The sequence below is a fragment of the Gossypium arboreum genome, chromosome 9 (assembly GCF_025698485.1).
Source record: "Gossypium arboreum isolate Shixiya-1 chromosome 9, ASM2569848v2, whole genome shotgun sequence".
Lineage (NCBI taxonomy): Eukaryota > Viridiplantae > Streptophyta > Magnoliopsida > Malvales > Malvaceae > Gossypium > Gossypium arboreum.
In genome coordinates this window covers 67,173,428-67,194,345 of record NC_069078.1, presented here as the reverse complement: position 1 = coordinate 67,194,345, position 20,918 = coordinate 67,173,428, and positions in this window count along the sequence as shown.

Sequence of the window (20,918 nt, the reverse complement as noted above, 5' to 3'; positions counted from 1 at the left end):
GCTTCATAGTAAGTGATTCCAAGCCCGCTTTTAATGTTCTTTACGTTTTTGGAATCCCTAAGCTCGATTAAGCTTATGCTAGTAATAATTTAACCTAGGGTTCATATTTGGAAAAATACCCATAGGTGAAATTTGTGTATTTTGATGTTTTATGATAGAATATGAGGTTTTAAATTATGTTAAATAACTTGTGCTACTCGGTTTTAAGTGAAAACGAGTAAAAGCAAGATAATCGGTAAAAATACCTATTGTTCATAACTATATGATAGAGTGAGAATTTGATGTGGTTGTAGAAGAGAAAATGTTCAGCATATCATAAAACATAAGAATAAGTGCTGAAATTAATTCCCGAGCCTAGGGGCAAAATGTAATTTTGTAAAGTTAGGGGCAAAATGTAATTTTTCCATGATGTGATTTTGGATTGAAATAAATAGTATGAGTATTAAATGAGCTAAATGTGTTATTATAGATCAAGAAAGACGCGAATTGATCTCGAACGGGAAGGAAAAAGTTTTGGATTAAATTGCAAAATTTCCACATTTTGCACCAAGGTAAGTTTGTATGTAAATATTACAATAATTTCATGTACATTCTCATATTTCAGCCTATTATAAGTATATACTAGCTGATGTTGAAGTATAAATCGACTATTGGAAGAATGGAAATAAATAATAGAGAGAGATCCGGTTGAACATTCTAAAAATCGAATAAAATAGATAGAGCGTAGCTAGGTCACATGTATGATGCCGAGTGCACATCATGTGTACAAGAAAGCTACGAGACACCCTGTAGTAGCTAGGTCACATGTGTGATACGAGATGTATCCCATGTAGACAAGAGAGCTACGTGAAAGATAAATGTAGCTAGGTCGCATGCGTGATTCCAAGTGAAGGACACCATGTAGACAAGAGAGCTACGTGAAAGATAAATGTAGCTGGGTGCATGCGTGATTCCAAGTGACGGACACCATGTAGACAAGAGAGCTACGAGACAAATCGGCTAGGTCGCATGAGTGGTACTAAGTGTTCACCATGTGTACAAGAGAGCCGAACTAAACGAAGTATGATGGTGGGGTGTGTGTCAAAACCATTAAATATCGAGGATTGATCCGAATTGTTCAACGGGATGGTTTTGTGGTGATATTGTGGTTTGGACCTATACTTATGGTGAATGAAATGTGGTGAAAATGATTTGTGGTATATACAAATATAAGATAAAATGAGGTTAGCATAAAGAATTTGTGAAAGAGTGAAATTAGCATTAAAACTGTTTTTAGATGGTAGCAGTGACGTGATTTTGAAAAATCACCAAAAATAGGAGGAATATAATTAGAGGTTGAATGAGATGTGAAATTAAAGTTTAATGAGTCTACTTTTATATAAAAGAAACAGAGAAAGCAAAGGAATTCTATATTTTGAGATATTCACAATTGTATGTGACTCGCTCAGGATGAATACGTGATCCCCTGTTCCAACTTTGAAAAATCATTAAAAATTGTACAAAGCAAATTAAGAAATATAGTTTACATGCCTAAATTCCTTATTGAGACTAGTTTTAAATGAAACAGACATCAGGGTTGTTTGAATTGTGTACTGAGAGATATTCAATTCGTAGTGAACAGAGGTCAGATCAGTTGAGCTGTGTAACAGGGGAAACTTTAACTAATAAACTGTACTAATCGGCTGAACCAAAAATTATAGAAAAAAATTAGCAAAAAGCTTTATGAGTCTAGATTCAGGGAAATTTTACGGATTTGAATTTTGAGTTTTGTAACTCTAGTTATGATTTATTTAGTGAATATGACGCAGCAGAGACAGCTTAATCAAAGTGGAATGAATAGTGAAGTTAAAGTAGATATACTTGAATTGTTGTGTAAACATGTTAGATTTTTTTTAGTATTTACATACTTACTTACTAAGCTATAAGCTTACTTTGTTTCTCTCTTTTGTCTTATAGTGTTCTTGACTTGCTCGGGAGTTAAGGATCGTGAAGATCTACCCGCACTATCATACTTTAGGGTATTTGAACTAAACGCTTTTGAATTATGGCATGTATAGTAGGCTTAATTATTTTGTTACGTGTCATATTTGTCTAGGTTTAAAATATTAGTTACAGATTCTCGACCAGCTAATTTGTACAAGCCTTTAAAGTTGACTAATATTGATCAAGACATATTTATATTTCGATTATGTTTAATGGTGGGTTTTATGTTCGGTAATACCTTGTATCTGCTCCTACGATAGCAATCTGTAAGGGTGTTACATTTAGTGGTATCAGAGCTATGGTTTAGTCGGTTCTCGGACTAATGAAGTGTGTGTAAAAGTCTAGCTATACATGCCATAAAAATATTGTGATAGTGTGGTGACTCCTGATTATTCTAAACTGTGTTTTGTTTTAATATAGTAATGGATCCTGAAGGAACTGCGGCTGATGATGCTGCTAGTAATGCGCCGGCTCCTTTACAAGGGACCGCTACTGTGGAAAGTAGACACGAGACATTGAGACAAGGAGATGAGGCTCGGGATGCCTTTCTCCAAATGATGAACAATTGGTATCTTGAATTTATTCGAGCAAATCCAAATGCTCAACCTCCTCCACCCCTCCTATACCTCGGGCGATTCCTCAGAGCTGCTCAAGGTATAGATTTGGTAAGAATGAACAAGCCTCCGGTTGACAAGATTCGAAAACAAGGGCTGAAGAGTTTAGAGCAAAGATCGATGATGATCCCGAGAAAGCGGAATTCGGCTTGAAAATTCTACCCGTGTATTTGATGAGCTCTCATGTACACCGAGGAATGCTTAAAGTGTGTCAGTATCACTTTTGAGAGATTCGACTTACCACGGTGGAAGACTTTGGTTGCAGTGGTGCCAAAAGAAAAGTTACTTGGGATTTCTTCCAGGGAAGAATTTAGAAAGAAATACATAAGTCAGCGATTTATTGATCAAAAACGGAAGGAGTTCCTTGAATTGAAGCGAGGGAAAATGTCTGTGGCAGTATGAACGCGAATTTGTAAGACTCAGCAAGTATGCCCAGAATGTGTGTCCACCGAGGCCATTATGTGTAGAAGATTTGAAGATGGGCTGAATGAGGACATTAAAGTGCTTGTAGGAATTTTGGAGTTGAAAGAATTTGTAGTATTGGTTGATCGAGCTCTTAAAGTCAAGAATTGAACAAAGAAAGAAGAAAAGTCGCTATTGAGGCCCGAGATGTCGAAAAAGACAGATAAGCAAGCCATTTCAATCTCAACCAAAGAGGTCCAAAGAGACAAACCCTCGAATGACAGTTTCAATTGGGGATTCACACAGAGATCGTGGTAGAGCATATTCGGGTCTAAAGCTCAAGTTACTTGATGGCAAGTGTGGGTAATGTGCGACCTAGAAAGCCCGAGTGTCGACAATGTGGCGAGCAACATTATGGTGAGTGTTGGGGACCGAGCGAGCTTGTTTCAAAAGTGTTCTCATGAGCATTTTATTAGAGATTGTCCGAGAAAGTTAAAGAAGAAAGATTTGAGTGCTAGATGAATACCACCGCTAGTAGAGGTAGACCACCGAGAAATCTTGGAGGTGGGACTAGTAGTAAACGGTGATGAAAGATTTAACGGCAAGATCGAAGCTAGAGCACTGCTAGAGCTTATGCTATACGTGCCGAGAAGATGCATCATCTCCGATGTCATTCTTGGTACATTTTCTCTCTATGATACTATCGTTATTGCATTGATTGATCCGGGTCCACTCATTCCTATATTTGCATGAATTTAGTATCAAATAAAAGTTGCTGTTGAATTTATGAGTTTACGATTAAAGTGTCGAACCCCTTAGGCCAATATGTGCTAGTTGACAAGGTTTGCAAGAATTGCCCATTAATGATTCAAGGTCACTGTTTTTACCAACTTGATGTTGTTACCATTTGGTGAGTTTGACGTTATCTTGGGAATGGACTGGTTAACATTGTATGATGCTAAGGTAGATTGTAAACAAAAGACACTAGAGTTGAAATGTGAAAATGGAGAAATTCGTGGGTTGAAACAGATGAATCAAATAAATTGCCTATGGTGATTTCGCATATGTCTGCACGAAATACATGAGAAAAGGGTGTGAAGCTTATCCGCTTATGTAATGAATATTGAGTTGCCCCAACCGAAATTTGAATCGATCCGATAGTCTGTGAGTTTCGGATGTATTTCGGAGGAATTGCCTGGGTTGCCTCCGAATAGAGATAGATTTTGCTATTGATTTGTTGCCGCAGACCTTTGCACCGATCTCGATTGCTCCATATAGAATGGCTCATTGAATTAAAAGAATTGAAGGCTCGATTGCAGGAGTTAACGACAAGGGATTTGTGAGACCGAGTTTCTCTCCCGGGTGCTCTGTATTATTCGTAAAAAGAAGGATGGTTCAATGAGGCTTTGCATTGATTACCGTCGACAATAAGGTGACTATAAAGAACAAGTACCCATTGCCGAGGATTGATGATTTATTCGATCGGTTAAAGGGGCCACAGTGTTTTCAAAGATTGATTTGAGGTCCGGTTACTACCAATGAGAGTTAAGGAGTCGATGTCTAAAAGCGCCTTTAGGACAAGGTATGGACATTATGAGTTTCTTGTGATGCCTTTCGCTTAACAAATGCTCCAGCTATATTTATGGACTTAATGAATCGGATCTTCCTACCATATTTGGATAAGTTTGTAGTAGTGTTTATAGATGACATTTTAATTTATTCTCGAGATGAGTCTGAACATGCCGAACACTTGAGAACTATATTGCAAATCTTGAGAGAAAAGAAACTGCTTGCCAAGTTTAGTAAAAGTGAGTTCGGCTTCGTGAAGTCGGATTTTTGGGCATATAGTCTCGGTGATGGTATTCGGTGGATCCAAGTAAGATTTCTGCGATCGTCGATTGAAACCGCCAAGAATGTATCCGAGGTTAAAAGCTTTTAGGCTTAGCCGGGTATTATAGACGTTTTGTTGAAGGATTTTCGATGATTGCCTCTCCTATGACTAAGTTGTTGCAAAAGAATGTTAAGTTTGAATGGACTGATAAATGTCAACAAAGTTTTGAAAAGTTGAAAGCACGATTGATGAAGCACCAATTTTAGTACAACTGAGTCGGGGAAGGAGTTCGTAATTTATAGTGATGCATCATTGATGTGCCTTGGATGTGTGTTGATGCAAGAGGGTAAAGTGGTAGCTTATGCTTGAGACGCTTAAAACCGCATGAGAAGAACTATCCTACACATGATTTGGAACCGGCATTGTTGTTTTTGCCTTGAAGATTTGGCGACATTATTTGTACGGTGAAAAATGCCGAATTTTTACCGATCACAAAAGTTTGAAGTACTTGATGAATCAAAGGATCTGAATCTGCGACAGAAGATGGCTTGAATTATTAAAGGATTATGATTTAGTGATTGATTATCATCCGGAAAAGCAAATGTAGTTCTTGGCGCCTTGAGCGAAATTTCTTTTTACTTTGAGAGCCATGAACACGGGGTTAGCATTGTCGATGATGGGTCAATCTTAGCGAGATGAGAGCTAAACCGTTATTTCTCCGATTGATTTGTGATGCTCAAAAGAATGATAGTGAGTTGCGGATCAAGAGAACTCAATGCGAATCGAGTTACGACTCGATTTTCGAGTTGGACCGGATGATTGTTTGATGTTTCGAGACAGGATATGTGTGCCGAAAACGATAAATTGATTCGAAAATATTACATGAGGCGCACAATGGTCATTTATCAGTTCATCCTGGTAGCACAAAAATGTATAATGATTTAAAGAAGTCAGATTGGTGGCGGTATGAAAAGGACATTTCGAATTTGTAACCAAGTGTTTGATCATCAACAAGTAAAAGTTTGAACATCAAGTGCCTTGAGATTACTTCAACCGGTAATGGTGCACGAGTGGAAATGGGACAAGATTACCATGGATTTTGTAACCGGTTTGCCTTTAACTCCTAAAAGAAGGATCTTTGTTTGGGTAGTGGTTGATAGATTAACAAAGTCACCCACTTTATACCAAGATGCGTACCGATTACTCACTTGATAAATTAGCGAATTATATGTTGCTGAAATTGTGAAGTTGCACGAGTACCTATGTCTATAATATCGATAGAGATCCAAGATTTACCTCGAGATTTTGGAAAAAGTTACAAGAAGCTTTGGGTACAAAATTGAACTTTAGTACCGCATTTCATCCACAAACAGATGGTCAAACGAAAGAGTAATCCGGTACTCGAAGATATGCTTAGATCTTGTGTTTTAGAATTTGGAGGTAGTTGGGAGAAATATCTATCTTTGATTGAGTTTGCCTACAATAACAGTTATCAATCAAGTATACAAATGGCACCGTACGAAGCCTTGTATGGTCGCAAGTGTCGGACTCCTTTATATTGGACCGAGCTTAGTGAGAAACAGATTCATGGAGTTGAAGAAGCTATGAGGAAACAGTACCCAAACCTCTTTACCGGTAAGATTTTCGGGGACGAAAATCTCAAAAGGGGGGGAGAATTGTGACAACCCGAATTAGGGCCTAATCGGAATAGTGGTTTCGTGACCACAAATCTGAGATAGAAATAATTGTTTTATAATTATTTTGGGGTTTATGATATGATTGCATGATTGTGTGAAAATTTCGTGATGAAATTCTATGCCTAAAGTGCTTAAATTGAAAGTAGGGACTAAATCGAATAAGTTGCAAAATTTGCATCCCGAAGTTTTAGTATGAAATTGTTTTGGAATATTAATTAGGAGGTCTTAAATAGCAATTTGACCAATTTTAAGTTCATGGACAAAATTAGGACATGGAAGGAATTTTTGAAAGTTTAGTAAGGAGGGCATTTTGGTCATTTGGATATTAAATGAAATAAAATGGGAAAAATAACACAAAATTGGTCATCATCCTCCTTAGTTGCTGCCGAATTCTCCCTCTCTCCATAGCTAGGGTTTCTTCAATTTTCAAGCTTCATAGTAAGTGATTCCAAGCCCGCTTTTAATGTTCTTTACGTTTTGGAATCCGGAAGCTCGATTAAGCTTATGCTAGTAATAATTTAACCTAGGGTTCATATTTGGAAAAATACCCATAGGTGAAATTTGTGTATTTTGATGTTTTATGATAGAATATGAGGTTTTAAATTATGTTAAATAACTTGTGCTACTCGGTTTTAAGTGAAAACGAGTAAAAGCAAGATAATCGGTAAAAATACCTATTGTTCATAACTATATGATAGAGTGAGAATTTGATGTGGTTGTAGAAGAGAAAAATGTTCAGCATATCATAAAACATAAGAATAAGTGCTGAAATTAATTCCCGAGCCTAGGGGCAAAAATGTAATTTTGTAAAGTTAGGGGCAAAATGTAATTTTTCCATGATGTGATTTTTGGATTGAAATAAATAGTATGAGTATTAAATGAGCTAAATGTGTTATTATAGATCAAGAAAGACGCGGAATTGATCTCGAACGGGGGAAGGAAAAAGTTTTGGATTAAATTGCAAAATTTCCACATTTTGCACCAAGGTAAGTTTGTATGTAAATATTACAATAATTTCATGTACATTCTCATATTTCAGCCTATTATAAGTATATACTAGCTGATGTTGAAGTATAAATCGACTATTGGAAGAATGGAAATAAATAATAGAGAGAGATCCGGTTGAACATTGGAAAAATCGAATAAAATAGATAGAAGCGTAGCTAGGTCACATGTATGATGCCGAGTGCACATCATGTGTACAAGAAAGCTACGAGACACCCTGTAGTAGCTAGGTCACATGTGTGATACGAGATGTATCCCATGTAGACAAGAGAGCTACGTGAAAGATAAATGTAGCTAGGTGCATGCGTGATTCCAAGTGAAGGACACCATGTAGACAAGAGAGCTACGTGAAAGATAAATGTAGCTGGGTGCATGCGTGATTCCAAGTGACGGACACCATGTAGACAAGAGAGCTACGAGACAAATCGGCTAGGTCGCATGAGTGGTACTAAGTGTTCACCATGTGTACAAGAGAGCCGAACTAAGCGAAGTATGATGGTGGGGTGTGTCTTTGAAACCATTAAATATCGAGGATTGATCCGAATTGTTCAACAGGATGGTTTTGTGGTGATATTGTGGTTTGGACCTATACTTATGGTGAATGAAATGTGGTGAAAATGATTTGTGGTATATACAAATATAAGATAAAATGAGGTTAGCATAAAGAATTTGTGAAAGAGTGAAATTAGCATTAAAACTGTTTTTAGATGGTAGCAGTGACGTGATTTTGAAAAATCACCAAAAATAGGAGGAATATAATTAGAGGTTGAATGAGATGTGAAATTAAAGTTTAATGAGTCTACTTTTATATAAAAGAAACAGAGAAAGCAAAGGAATTCTATATTTTGAGATATTCACAATTGTATGTGACTCGCTCAGGATGAATACGTGATCCCCTGTTCCAACTTTGAAAAATCATTAAAAATTGTACAAAGCAAATTAAGAAATATAGTTTACATGCCTAAATTCCTTATTGAGACTAGTTTTAAATGAAACAGACATCAGGGTTGTTTGAATTGTGTACTGAGAGATATTCAATTCGTAGTGAACAGAGGTCAGATCAGTTGAGCTGTGTAACAGGGGAAACTTTAACTAATAAACTGTACTAATCGGCTGAACCAAAAATTATAGAAAAAAATTAGAAAAAAGCTTTATGAGTCTAGATTCAGGGAAATTTTACGGATTTGAATTTTGAGTTTTGTAACTCTAGTTATGATTTATTTAGTGAATATGACGCAGCAGAGACAGCTTAATCAAAGTGGAATGAATAGTGAAGTTAAAGTAGATATACTTGAATTGTTGTGTAAACATGTTAGATTTTTTTTAGTATTTACATACTTACTTACTAAGCTATAAGCTTACTTTGTTTCTCTCTTTTGTCTTATAGTGTTCTTCGGCTTGCTCAGGAGTTAAGGATCGTGAAGATCTACCCGCACTATCATACTTTAGGGTATTTGAACTAAACGTTTTGAATTATGGCATGTATAGTAGGCTTAATTATTTTGTTACGTGTCATATTTGTCTAGGTTTAAAATATTAGTTACAGTACTCGACCAGCTAATTTGTACAAGCCTTTAAAGTTGACTAATATTGATCAAGACATATTTATATTTCGATTATGTTTAATGGTGGGTTTTATGTTCTGGTAATACCTTGTATCCTGTTCCGGCGACGGTAACGGGTAAGGGGTGTTACAGTACCTACTAAAGCAGCTACAAAACACCTTATGAGCTTTGGACAAGTCAAAAGCCTAGTCTAAAACACTTTCACATTTGGAGATGTCTAGTTGAGGAAAGAAATTGGACTCCAAAACAATGAGCAACTACTTTATTGGTTATTTTAAGGTGAAAGATATTTGGGACGCCTATTTTGTTTTAAGAATTTAGATACATCGAGATCAATCTCAGGGTATTCTTGGATTGTTACAAAAGAGCTATATTGATAAAATGCTCAAAAGGAAGTGACACCCCTATTGCTAAAAGAGATAAATTTAGTCTTATTCAATGCCTTAAAAGTAACCTTGAAATTCAGGAAATGCAAAAATTTCCTATTATTAGCCGTTAGGAGTCTAATGTATGTTCAAGTATGCACGCGTCCAAATATTGTATACATTGCTGGGATGTTAGGAAGATATTTAAGTAACTTTTGTATGGATCATTAGATAGCAACTAAGAGAGTTATGAGGTATCTTCAGAGAACAAAAGATTACATGCTCACTTATAAGAGATCAGATCATTTAGAGGTCATAGGATATTTTGATTTTGATTTCGCTGGGTGCCAAAATAGAAGGAAATATACATCAAGCTATATTTACTTATTAGCTGGAGGAGCAATATCCTAAAAAAGTGTTAAACAAACACTTGTAGCTTCTTCCACTATGGCAACAGAGTTTGTAGCATGCTATGAGACATCAAACCATGGAATATGGTTGCGAAAATTTGTCATTGGGCTACGCATTATGAAGAATGAATAAAGACCACTCAAATTATTTTGTGACAATAAATCGGCAGTACTGTATTCCAATAACAATAGGAGCTCATCTAAGTCAAAGCATATTGACATAAAGTTCCTAATTGTGAAAAAAGAGAGTGTAAATGGACAAATATCCATAGAGCACATTGGGACAAACTCCATGATAGCGGATCTGCTCACAATAGATTTACCACCCAAGGTCTTTCATCAGCACATTGCTCATATGGGTGTTATATTATTTGAGGATATCATGGTTTAGCGAGAGTTTGTATTTTATTTGCTTTATATTTGCTTTCAGAGATTTAAGTATTTGGTTGTTTTCTGATTAGAAATAAAATATTTAGTTTATTCACTCTGTTTGATATTAACCTCTCTTAAGTTTAAAGAGGACTAGTTGGAAATAAGCATGTTTGGTTCACATTACACGTAATTTCCATGCTACACATCCATACTTTGATTTATATCATTTGGTTATGTTAATATACGTGATCAGAGATGAATTTAGTTACAATATATTTAATGAAAGTCGCCTTGTGTAATGACCCAAAATTCACGGGCATCAGAAAAATACATTATCGGGCCTCAGTCTTAGTGAAATGGGTTCGTAAATAATTACTAGAAATATCTATGAGTCTAGTGATGTGTTTAATTAGGCTTTGATTAGGTGAATTTAGTCTAATTAAGAATAATTAGTAAAAAGGATTAAATTGAATAAGGGGTAAAAATTGAATTATAGATTAATAGAAAATAAAAGGGCCAAATAGGAATTAAGCCTATTTAAGAATTTGAGATGACAATTACTTCATAAAAATCTAAGATTTTATGATTTAATTATATAAATATCTTAATAAATTATAATGAATATTATTATTTTATTAGATAATGTAATTTTATTAATTAAAATTATGATATTATATTATAAACTAAATTAAATAGTGACAAATGTATGGTGATGATAAAATATATTTGTAATGTTTGTATTTATATGTTTGTAAAATATTTATATATTTTCTTAAATAATAAGTAAAAGATATTTATAAATTAAATATTATTATATTATTATAATGTATTATTATTATTAATTTTATTAACTAATGCATAAAAGAAATAAAGTAAAAGAACAAAAGAAACAAAGAAGAAAAGAAACAGAGACTATTCGAAACAGAGAAGGAAAAAGAAAGAACGAAAAATAGAAGGAAAAACTAGGGTTTGAGGCTTTAAGCTTTAATTTGGTAAGTCAATTAAGCCATTTTCTTTAAATTTTGATGTTTTAGAAGCTTTAGAGCAAAGTTTTGTTGAATTTATGTTAAGATTTTGAAAGTTCTTAGGTTTTTAAACATAATTCATGTTGAACAAATTGATGAATTAGGGGTTTAATTGATAGAGTTTCTAGCTAGAATTGATAAAATGATTAAATTGTAAAGTAAGCTATAAGTTTTGTGTTAGAGGGACTAAATTGAAATAAATTTGAAATTAGGGTTTTATGGTGAACATTAGATAGTTAAGTTGAATTTGGTAGAAAATTGAGTAGAAATAAGGTATAAATCGAGATAGAAAAGTAAGTGAATTTAGTTAGGATCAAATTGAAATTAAGGTAGAAGTTGAATAGAAATTCAATTATTTAATATAAATTAGTGTTGTATTAATAGTATATATTATTTTAATTTTTTTAGCTAGCAAATAACCAGAGGCATCGGCATAGAAGGGAAAAAAGAAGATTATCGAAGAGTAAACTCGAGAAAATCACGGTTTGTATTACTATAATTTAAACTACTATTTATTAAATGTTATATTTAAATTTATGTGCATGGTAAGTAAAATTTGAAGGTAAGTATCAATATTGAAATGAATGAAATTGAGATGAAGTATGATTATGTATAGATATTTGATAGTATATTGATTGAAAAGTGGAAAATTGTATTGAATTATATTGAATTGAATTGTGATTAAATGGAGAATGATTTGAATGGAAAATATGAGAAAGTGATTGAATTGAAATATGAAAATTGAATACCCTATTAACTAGTCGGGCTAAATAGGATATAGTTGGCATACCATAGGATTGAAAGAATTTGGGGATTTTTCAGCTTGGCCGAGGATACACTGAAGTCACTATATTTCTTCGGACTATCTGAAGAGGCACTGAGTGTCGTTCTAGTGTGTTTGGGTGGATTATTTCAATGTGTTTGGTTGGATTATTTCAATGTGTTTGGTTGGAATCCGTGTATCTGCCAAGGTTCGAGTATTGTTAATAAGGGTAAGCAAATGAAATGATAAAACGAATGAAATTGATTGATTGATTTATTAAAGAAATGAGAAAGTTGAAATTGTTAATTAAATGGAGATTGAAAATGAAAGACATGAACCAAAGGATCATGAGATGATTGAATTCAGTTTGATGATATGTGATATCAATTTGATTAATTGTTATTGTTGAAAATTTGAAAGTTAAAGTATGAATTAATATATATTAATAAATTATTATATGTTTGATATTTATATGTTTATACATTATTATTTGTTATTATAGTTTGAGTTATGGTAATACCACTGAGTATAGGCATACTCAGCGTACGGTTGTTTCCGTGAGTAGGTCAATAAAAGTCAGAGGTCCCAGTTCAGTATCTAGATCAATCCCGACTTCAGTGACAATTTGGTGATGTAATCCCTCTTTTGGTAAAAGTGGCATGTACTTAGGTATTGTACAAATTATGTACTTAAGTCTTGAAACTTTAGTTGTAAAATGATGTTTAATATAGGTTATAAGTATGAAATGAATTAGTATGGCATGTTTGGTAAAATGTGGCATGAAACTAAAATGGGAAATGAATGAAATCATTAGTTCAATTAAAAAGTTATTTATAAGTGATCAAGTAGATAAATTGTTAGATTAATGTTGTAGGCATAATTAGGTATATTTAGTGTGGAAATGTATGGTTTGTTATGTTGAGTTCAAAAAAAAAATTTACGAAAAATTTTCGGAGTACTCGAACTAATCTCGTTCCACTTTTAATACGTGTTTTGGATCTCGAGGGTCCATTATAGGGACTTAATAATTAAATTATACTATATATGTTATTGATTTGTGAATTATTAGTAAATTGTTCGATATGTCTAGTAATGCTTCGTAACCCTGTTTCGGCGATGGTTTAGGGTTAGAAGGTGTTACACCTTGGTTCTATGTTAACATAATTAATGAACGAAATTGTTCAAAATACCTTTTGGATATGATAGTAAAGTTTTGAGCTCATAAGGTTATATAATGACATGTAACCATAGAGTAATTAGTATATATATGTAGTCCAAGTGGGAGGTTGTTGGAAAATATGGACATCACATAAATAATAAGGGTAATTATATGTTATTATTTACTATCATAAAAGGTTAGCCCAAATTAAAAGACATGTTAATTACGATATATAGCAACATCGGTGCTAGGATGTCACGGCACTGAGCTTCCTTTACCTCGAGGGTGTAAGACTTCAATGAGAAATCAACTTGGAGCTCATTGTCCAAAGTGTCGCTACACTGAGGGTGTTGTGTCGCGACATTAAGCCCAAAGTTGTAACACTGAGCCTCCAAGGTCGTGATATTATTGAAGGTTGTTGAAGTGAAGAATTCATGGTCACCACCAAGGTTGTAGAAACACCAGCCAGTAAATGTCGTGACATTGAGAACTCCTAGAGCATTGAGGGTGTCACGACACTGAAGCCTAGATGTTGCGACACTGTTGCCTAATGGGGTGAATAATGCTGTAGGGGTAGTCTTTTGTCCAACATCGACCCAAGTCAACACACACATTTTAAGGTCAACATTGTCATTTTTAGGGTTGAATTTTCAGCTATATCAAAAACATTTTGGCTAAACTTAGAGAAGCCACCTTTATTTTTCATCTTTTTAGCTTTATTGTTAGCTTATTCTCCATTTTTAAGTTTAAGCTTTTTACTTTTCTGAGATTAATGGTTGCAGTTGTTAGTTTATTCAGTTTTTACTATAGCTTTCTTTTCTTTACAATTAGATCCTCAACATTTACTTTTTATTTTAATTTCTCTTCAAGTGATGTAGTATATTTCAGCTTTGTTTACCTTAAGTGTAAAAATACTTTAGTTGTGTTTTCACCTCCATTGTTGATGCTATCATCTTTTTCAAAGCATCCATCAAAAACCTCTAGGATTTCTCTAACATTGCTTTTATGTGTTCTTTAATGAATCCTTTAAGCACGTGTTCGATTATTGTTTATGTAATGGTGATGAGTAGTAACTAAATCTATGGTGGTTGGTTGATGGAAGTGTTTCTTGGTTAATTTTTGGTGTAGGGACTAGATCATAAAAATTGGACTAAATTGAATAATCTTCAAAACCTAGAATTGACGACTCTAGGTGAATATTTAGATAGATGAGACTGAGAGGAGAGCCTATTGAATACCAATTTGGTTGTCCAAATTTAATATGGTGAGATCGAGAGATAAACTAGACCAAATCGTTTAATTTGGTAAAATTGAACCAATTAGGAGTTTGAGCCCTTTAAATCCCTAAACAAAAAATTAATCAGCAACATGGAAGTCAACCAATCGCTTTTGTTTACTGAATTGTTATTTTATATACTTTTGACTATTTTGCAATTTAGTCATTTTTAGTATTAGATAGTTAAATAGTGTAATTACCCATTGAATATGATTTGATGTTCTATAATATTTAGTGAGTAGCTAGCTAGATTCCTTGTTTGCATGCATCTTCCTTGCTAATCACATTATCACCCGAACTCTTTTGGGTTCGATCATTGGAATACTCGAAGTATTTCATTGTAGCACTTATAAATATTATAACTGACTTATCACACTTACAATTTGTTTTGATTCATAGTCTCGACGCACGTATGCCAAGGTGCGGTCATCTATAAGGATAATAGTCATTGTTCTTTTATTCATTGTTATGTTTGCATTTTCAGTGATTATTATATGCCACTTATCATGTTGATGACTATACTTCTTAATTTTACTCGATAAATTTAATATTAAGAACCAAAATCAATACTGAAATTAATCATTCACCACCCTTGAAATAAAAATAAAATAAATTTATCATAATTAATCACATAACTAAAAAATAATCTTAATATAAAATATTAAATAAAAATTTAGATAATCAATCTAATCTTTAATTCTCGAATTGATAAATTTGCTGTGATTTTAACTTTCTCCGTTTTATAGTTTTCTTAATGAAAAATAATAATATTATATGGCGGCTAGGTGGTTATTTAATTAGGCTACCCTTTGAATTCTAGCATTTTTATTATTTTTTAAGATTTTTCCATTCTTTTGCTTAGAACGGGACGGTGAAGAGAAGAGAAAAAAATCCAAGTATTGTGTGTGTTTGTTTTAACTATCTAATATTTTGAAGAGAAGAAAAAAAGTTATGAAAAAAAATTATTTACGAAAAAAAATAGAGAATCATTGTGCTGATAACATGTCATGAAATGAATAAAAAGAAAGTAAAAAAATCAGAAATAGAAGAATAAAAGAGAACGTATTTATAAACATAAGAAGTATATATGGTATAAAACTCTATCTTTAATCACATTAAAGTCCTAATATATATCAAACTTATCTTGATATTGATGGACATCTACCTCATAATAAAATATTTATAACAAATTTATATTTTTTAAAAGATTTTAATTTTTAATTTATATCAATCATATGTCATTCGAGAGGTTGTCATATGTCATTATAAGATTCTTTATCGGTATCATGTCAAACACGAATAACAATGTTAGTACAGAGGTATCAACCTGAATAACATAATAATTAATTAGGTAAAAAAATGTTCAAATACTAACAAATACTTTTGAATAAATTCGAAAACAAATAACATATTAATCCATTATATTAAAATATTTCAAGTTAATTAAAAAATGTACCAACTTAATACGATTTTAACCAAAGGAATGGTTTAAAATCCTTATTAATAACCATTATAGATAATATATTTTGAAATTTTATAAGTTTTAGGTTACCCAAAACATAATTATCCTAGTTTATAAAGTAATTCAACAAAGTAAAAGATATACTCAAAAGGTTGAATTGTCCTTTTCAAAGTGGGTTATCGTTTGAAAGCACTCTTTGTTTGATCAAATGGATCCTATAAATCTGGCTTTATGTACACATTTCTTTTTCTTGATTTTAAGGTGTCATTATCAAATAATTAGATGGTGTCATCATCAACCACATACTATATTAATTTGTATATATACAAATGTGAAGATTGTATGTATATGGACAAATTTATGATTGCTCATCAACATGAACACTATATTTTGCACCCAAAAACTTTAAGAATATTCTTAATATAAATAATTAAAACTCTTAAATGGATGTAGCTCTTTAAAATAAATGAAATATGAATGATGAAAGATGTTACAATATGAAACAAAGAGATTATATACAAGAGAATATGAGAAAGAGAATATTTGAATTGAATTTTCTTGGTTTTAATATTTGTATGTGTCTCTCATGAGTCTTAAAATATTCTCGATGAGTATTTGTATCAAAAAATAAGTTTTTATACGTTTATACTTTATAGCCATTGAAGATGATTTTGAGTTGTTAGAAGCATTCATTTCGGGATAAAAAAGTGAATCTATAACCCAAGTCTCGAGACTTATCAAGGGATCTTGAGACTTGGTTGAAAAATAGTTGTTATATGATCACTGGGAGGTTATGTCTCAAGACACATGCAAGCATCTAGATGTATTCTGAGACTATTGATCACCCAGAGTCCCGAGACATAAATTCCAACTTTATGCATAGTAAAAGATTAATAATAAAATTTAATCAAATAGATTTAACTGTTATAATTTAAAGCGAACTAAATTTATAAAAAATATAAAAATTAAAATTATCAAAATACAAATATGGTATTGTTTGGGAGATAATTAAACCTAATTTTCTATGAAAAGAAAGTATTGTTTAGAAATGAAAGACAAATATAGTGAAAAGAGTTCGGAATTCCAAGGACAAATAGAGTATGAGAAAATTATTGAGTTCTTTTGGTGGAATAATTAATCTTTACCTTAAATGAACTAAAGCTATCTTCTTCTTCTTTTTTTCATTTTTTTTTTTGGGGATAGAGACCTAAAGCCATCTTTACAGTAGATGCGATAATCTTATTCGAATAATGCGTCTTATCATAAAAATATTTAATATATTTTAAAAAATTATTCATTAATATTTTATAAATTTTAAAAGTGAATAATTATTTTATTTCTTAATATATCTATTGGTAACTAATTTTTCATATTTTGTAAACCCATTTAAGCGGTAAATGTGAACTACAAGTTTTAAAGCTACTCTATATTTAGAGTGAGAATTAAACTTTTGATCACTAATTAATGTAGGAGAGACTCTTACCACCTTATCTAACTCTTATGGTTTATTCATAAAATAAATTAGTCTTATATAATCAAATATGAATACAAATAAAAGGTTGTTATCGCCTCTTAAAATATAAAATTACATCCTAACATAGTAAAACGAGTTAGTTAGAAATCTTATACTCAACAGTCAACAATAACCTATCTGTATTTATAAGATATCTGAAAATAAGAAGATAATTAATCTCCATTTTGACTCGCAGGTTAAGAATATTTAGGAGCAGCATAGAATTTGCCAAAATGTCAAGCAATGAACTGATCAAAACTAACCGACGAAGGAATTCAAGACATTGAATCTGAAATTAAAGGCCAACGCCATCAAATCGTGTAAAGAAATGCTCTCACTACTCTACTTTAAGATAATCACGAAATCTCATCTCACAGAAAATACATATGAGGTGCTTTTAAACTTTAGTACACAGCATGCATAAAATGGGAAAAGGCAAGGAAATACCCAAAAACAGCTCAATGAGATAATCACGAGGATGTCTTCCCGATAAAGATCCATCACTCACACCGATTTGCCATTGGAACCACCACACCATAATCATCGCAAAATGAAAATGAGGAAAACAAATTAGAAGACAAGGGAAGAGGTGACGATTGGCCATTAGCAGCTAAGTGGCCAACCACTCCCTCAAGGCAAATTTGGAATGTGAGAATTGGGAGAGTTTTTCTTTTTTTTTTTCCTTTTTTTTAAGGTTTTTACCATGTTAACTTATAAATTTGTGTTGGGTTTATATATACAATATTTAAAAGGTTGATTAAGTTAGTCTTATTCATCAATCAAATTTCAACTCAGCTGAATAATTATGGAAAACCCTTTCATTAATGAAAAAATGAAGGTAAAGTATACCTACAATTACTTTAAAATAGGATCTGTCCTATTTTATCACTCTATTTTTTTTTTAAATTTAGTCACCCTAAATAAAATAAATGTGTGAATTAGTCACTACCGTTAAAATTTTTATTTTCTTTTAACGGATTACTGATGTGGCACATTAGCTCATTGAGTGACTGACATGTGGTATTTTTTTTGTTGACATTTGACTAAAGTTTAGAGAGAAAAAGTTTTGGACTAATTATTGGGAGGTCCCTAAATTTTTGTTAAAAGTCAACAAAAAATGTCACTTATCTGTCACTCAATTTGCTAATGTGCCATGTCAACAATCTATTAAAAGAAAATGAAAATTTTAATGACAGTTATTAATTCACACAATTAATTTATTTAGAGTGAATTCAGAAAAAAATTTAGAGTGACCAAAATAGGATAGACCCTATTTTAAAGTGACAATGGGTGTAATTTACCCAAACAATAAACATTATTTATGATAGTATTTTTGTCATTTTAAAATATGACAATTTTCAATGTCTTAACTTTACTATTAAATAAAGCCTAATTTATTCCTAATATCATTTTAAATCATATAAATGAATTTGATCAATTTAGTATTACCCTTAATTGAGTCCAAATTCAATCTGAAATTATCAAAAGGCCATTCATTTTATAAAGAAATAAATATTATTTTGAGAGTATTTATATCTTTTTACATTTTGATAAATCTAGAAAAAAATACACATTCTTGATGAGAATCATGATATTTGAACTCAAGCCATTACAGTTTTAAGGCTTAAATCACAAAATGGTACCAAACTATATCAATTTTCTTAATTTGGTACCTAAACTTTTTTTGGGTCACAAATGGACTTGAACTATACTTTGTTACTCAAAGTGATACCTATACTATACTTTATTACCCAAATTACCTCAGCCGTTTAAAAAAACTCCTAACTAATCATTTTCTGACACTTGTCAATTTTTAACTAAAAAATCCAAAATATTTAAATATTATTTTTTTAAATTTTCTTTAAACATATTCAGCTATTTTTTTTCACCAAATAAATCCGGTGACAGAAAATTCAAGTACTCTATAAAAGAAATTCACCAAAACTCAATTTTCAGGGACAAAATCCAAATATCGACAAGCTTTTTTTTTTCTTTTTAATTTTTAATATACCCTATAAGACACATATAACACATTCAACTCACTTGTGAAACCTAAAATACTCCATAAGAGATGTAGGAGGTAATTTTTCTTTAACTAAATTAAAATTTTCAAATTTTACACACTCATTTCCCACATTTCTTTCTTCTCTTGTAAAAGAAGATTTTTTATTTTTTTGGCAATCCTCTAATCATTTTTACTTGATTTCTTTTATGTATTTAAATTTCATGCTTTCTTTGGGTTTTTCTTTATAGAAGTTTACCTAGCAGTAATTATTTTATGCAAAGTATATATAAAGAATGAAGAATGTTATTTTAAGAAAAATAATATATAGATTTTGGTTTGGAGTGAGAAAGGAATTGAAATCGAAGTTTAAAAAGGAAAAAGAAGCTTGTTGAAATCTAGGTTTTGTCGGCGAAAATGAGTTCTGGATGAGATTTCCAAATGAGTTATTGAATTTTCTATCCCTAGAGTTCATAGGTGAAGAACAAAAGAGATAAATTTATTTTTTTTAAAAACTTAAAAGGAAATAATATTTAACCTTTTTTTGTTTTTAGTTAAAAATTACTACGTGCCACAAAATGATTGGCTAAGTGGTTTTTTTTTTTAATGGTTGGGGTTAGGGATGTCAATTGGGCAGGTGAGGGGAGTGCTCCCACTGCACCTATCCTCACTAAGAATTTTCATCTCCATCCCTGCTCCGCAACTCGCTACAGGTACAAAACCCAAAACCATCCCCGCCCTATGACCCATAAGACTAACAGCATCCCTGCCCCACTATGCACGTGGGTCCCTAGACCCACATAATCCCCGCTATACCCGCCCCGTGACCCATTTCATATAATATATTTATAAGTATCAGTTAAATAAATATAAACCAAAATTTTTATGAAAAAAAGTATTAAATACCTATCCTTCATACTCCTACCACATATGTGACATTATTCCAACTGTCAACATTAAAAAAAAAAGTCTTTGCGACTCTTCAATTGGTAAATAAAATATAACTTCAACACGAGTTTAAAAATTAAGAAAATAAAATCCTTACATAATGTCCAAATACAAACAATGTCTCAAATACATCATAAATGTCTTCAAATGCAACACAAGTACAAAAATTAAATACTGTTAAATTAATAAAATACTATTAAGATAATTATTAAATTAAGTTTTTATAAATAAATTTTTAAAATATATTTATTATATTATGCAGGCGGGCGGATGGGGATGAGCGAGTACAAGGTCGTACCCACGCCTACCCTACCACCCATGGCGAATCTAATTTTATCCCCATCCTCGCTCCATCGCTCAGGAAACCTATACCTATTCCTGTCCAATTGAGTGCGAAGTGAGGCGAGACCCAACAAAACCCACCCCACTAACATCCCGGGGTCATTTGGGTAATGAAACATAATTTAGGTACCATATTGAGTAATAAAATATAGTTTAAGTACCACTTGTGACAAAAATAAATAAA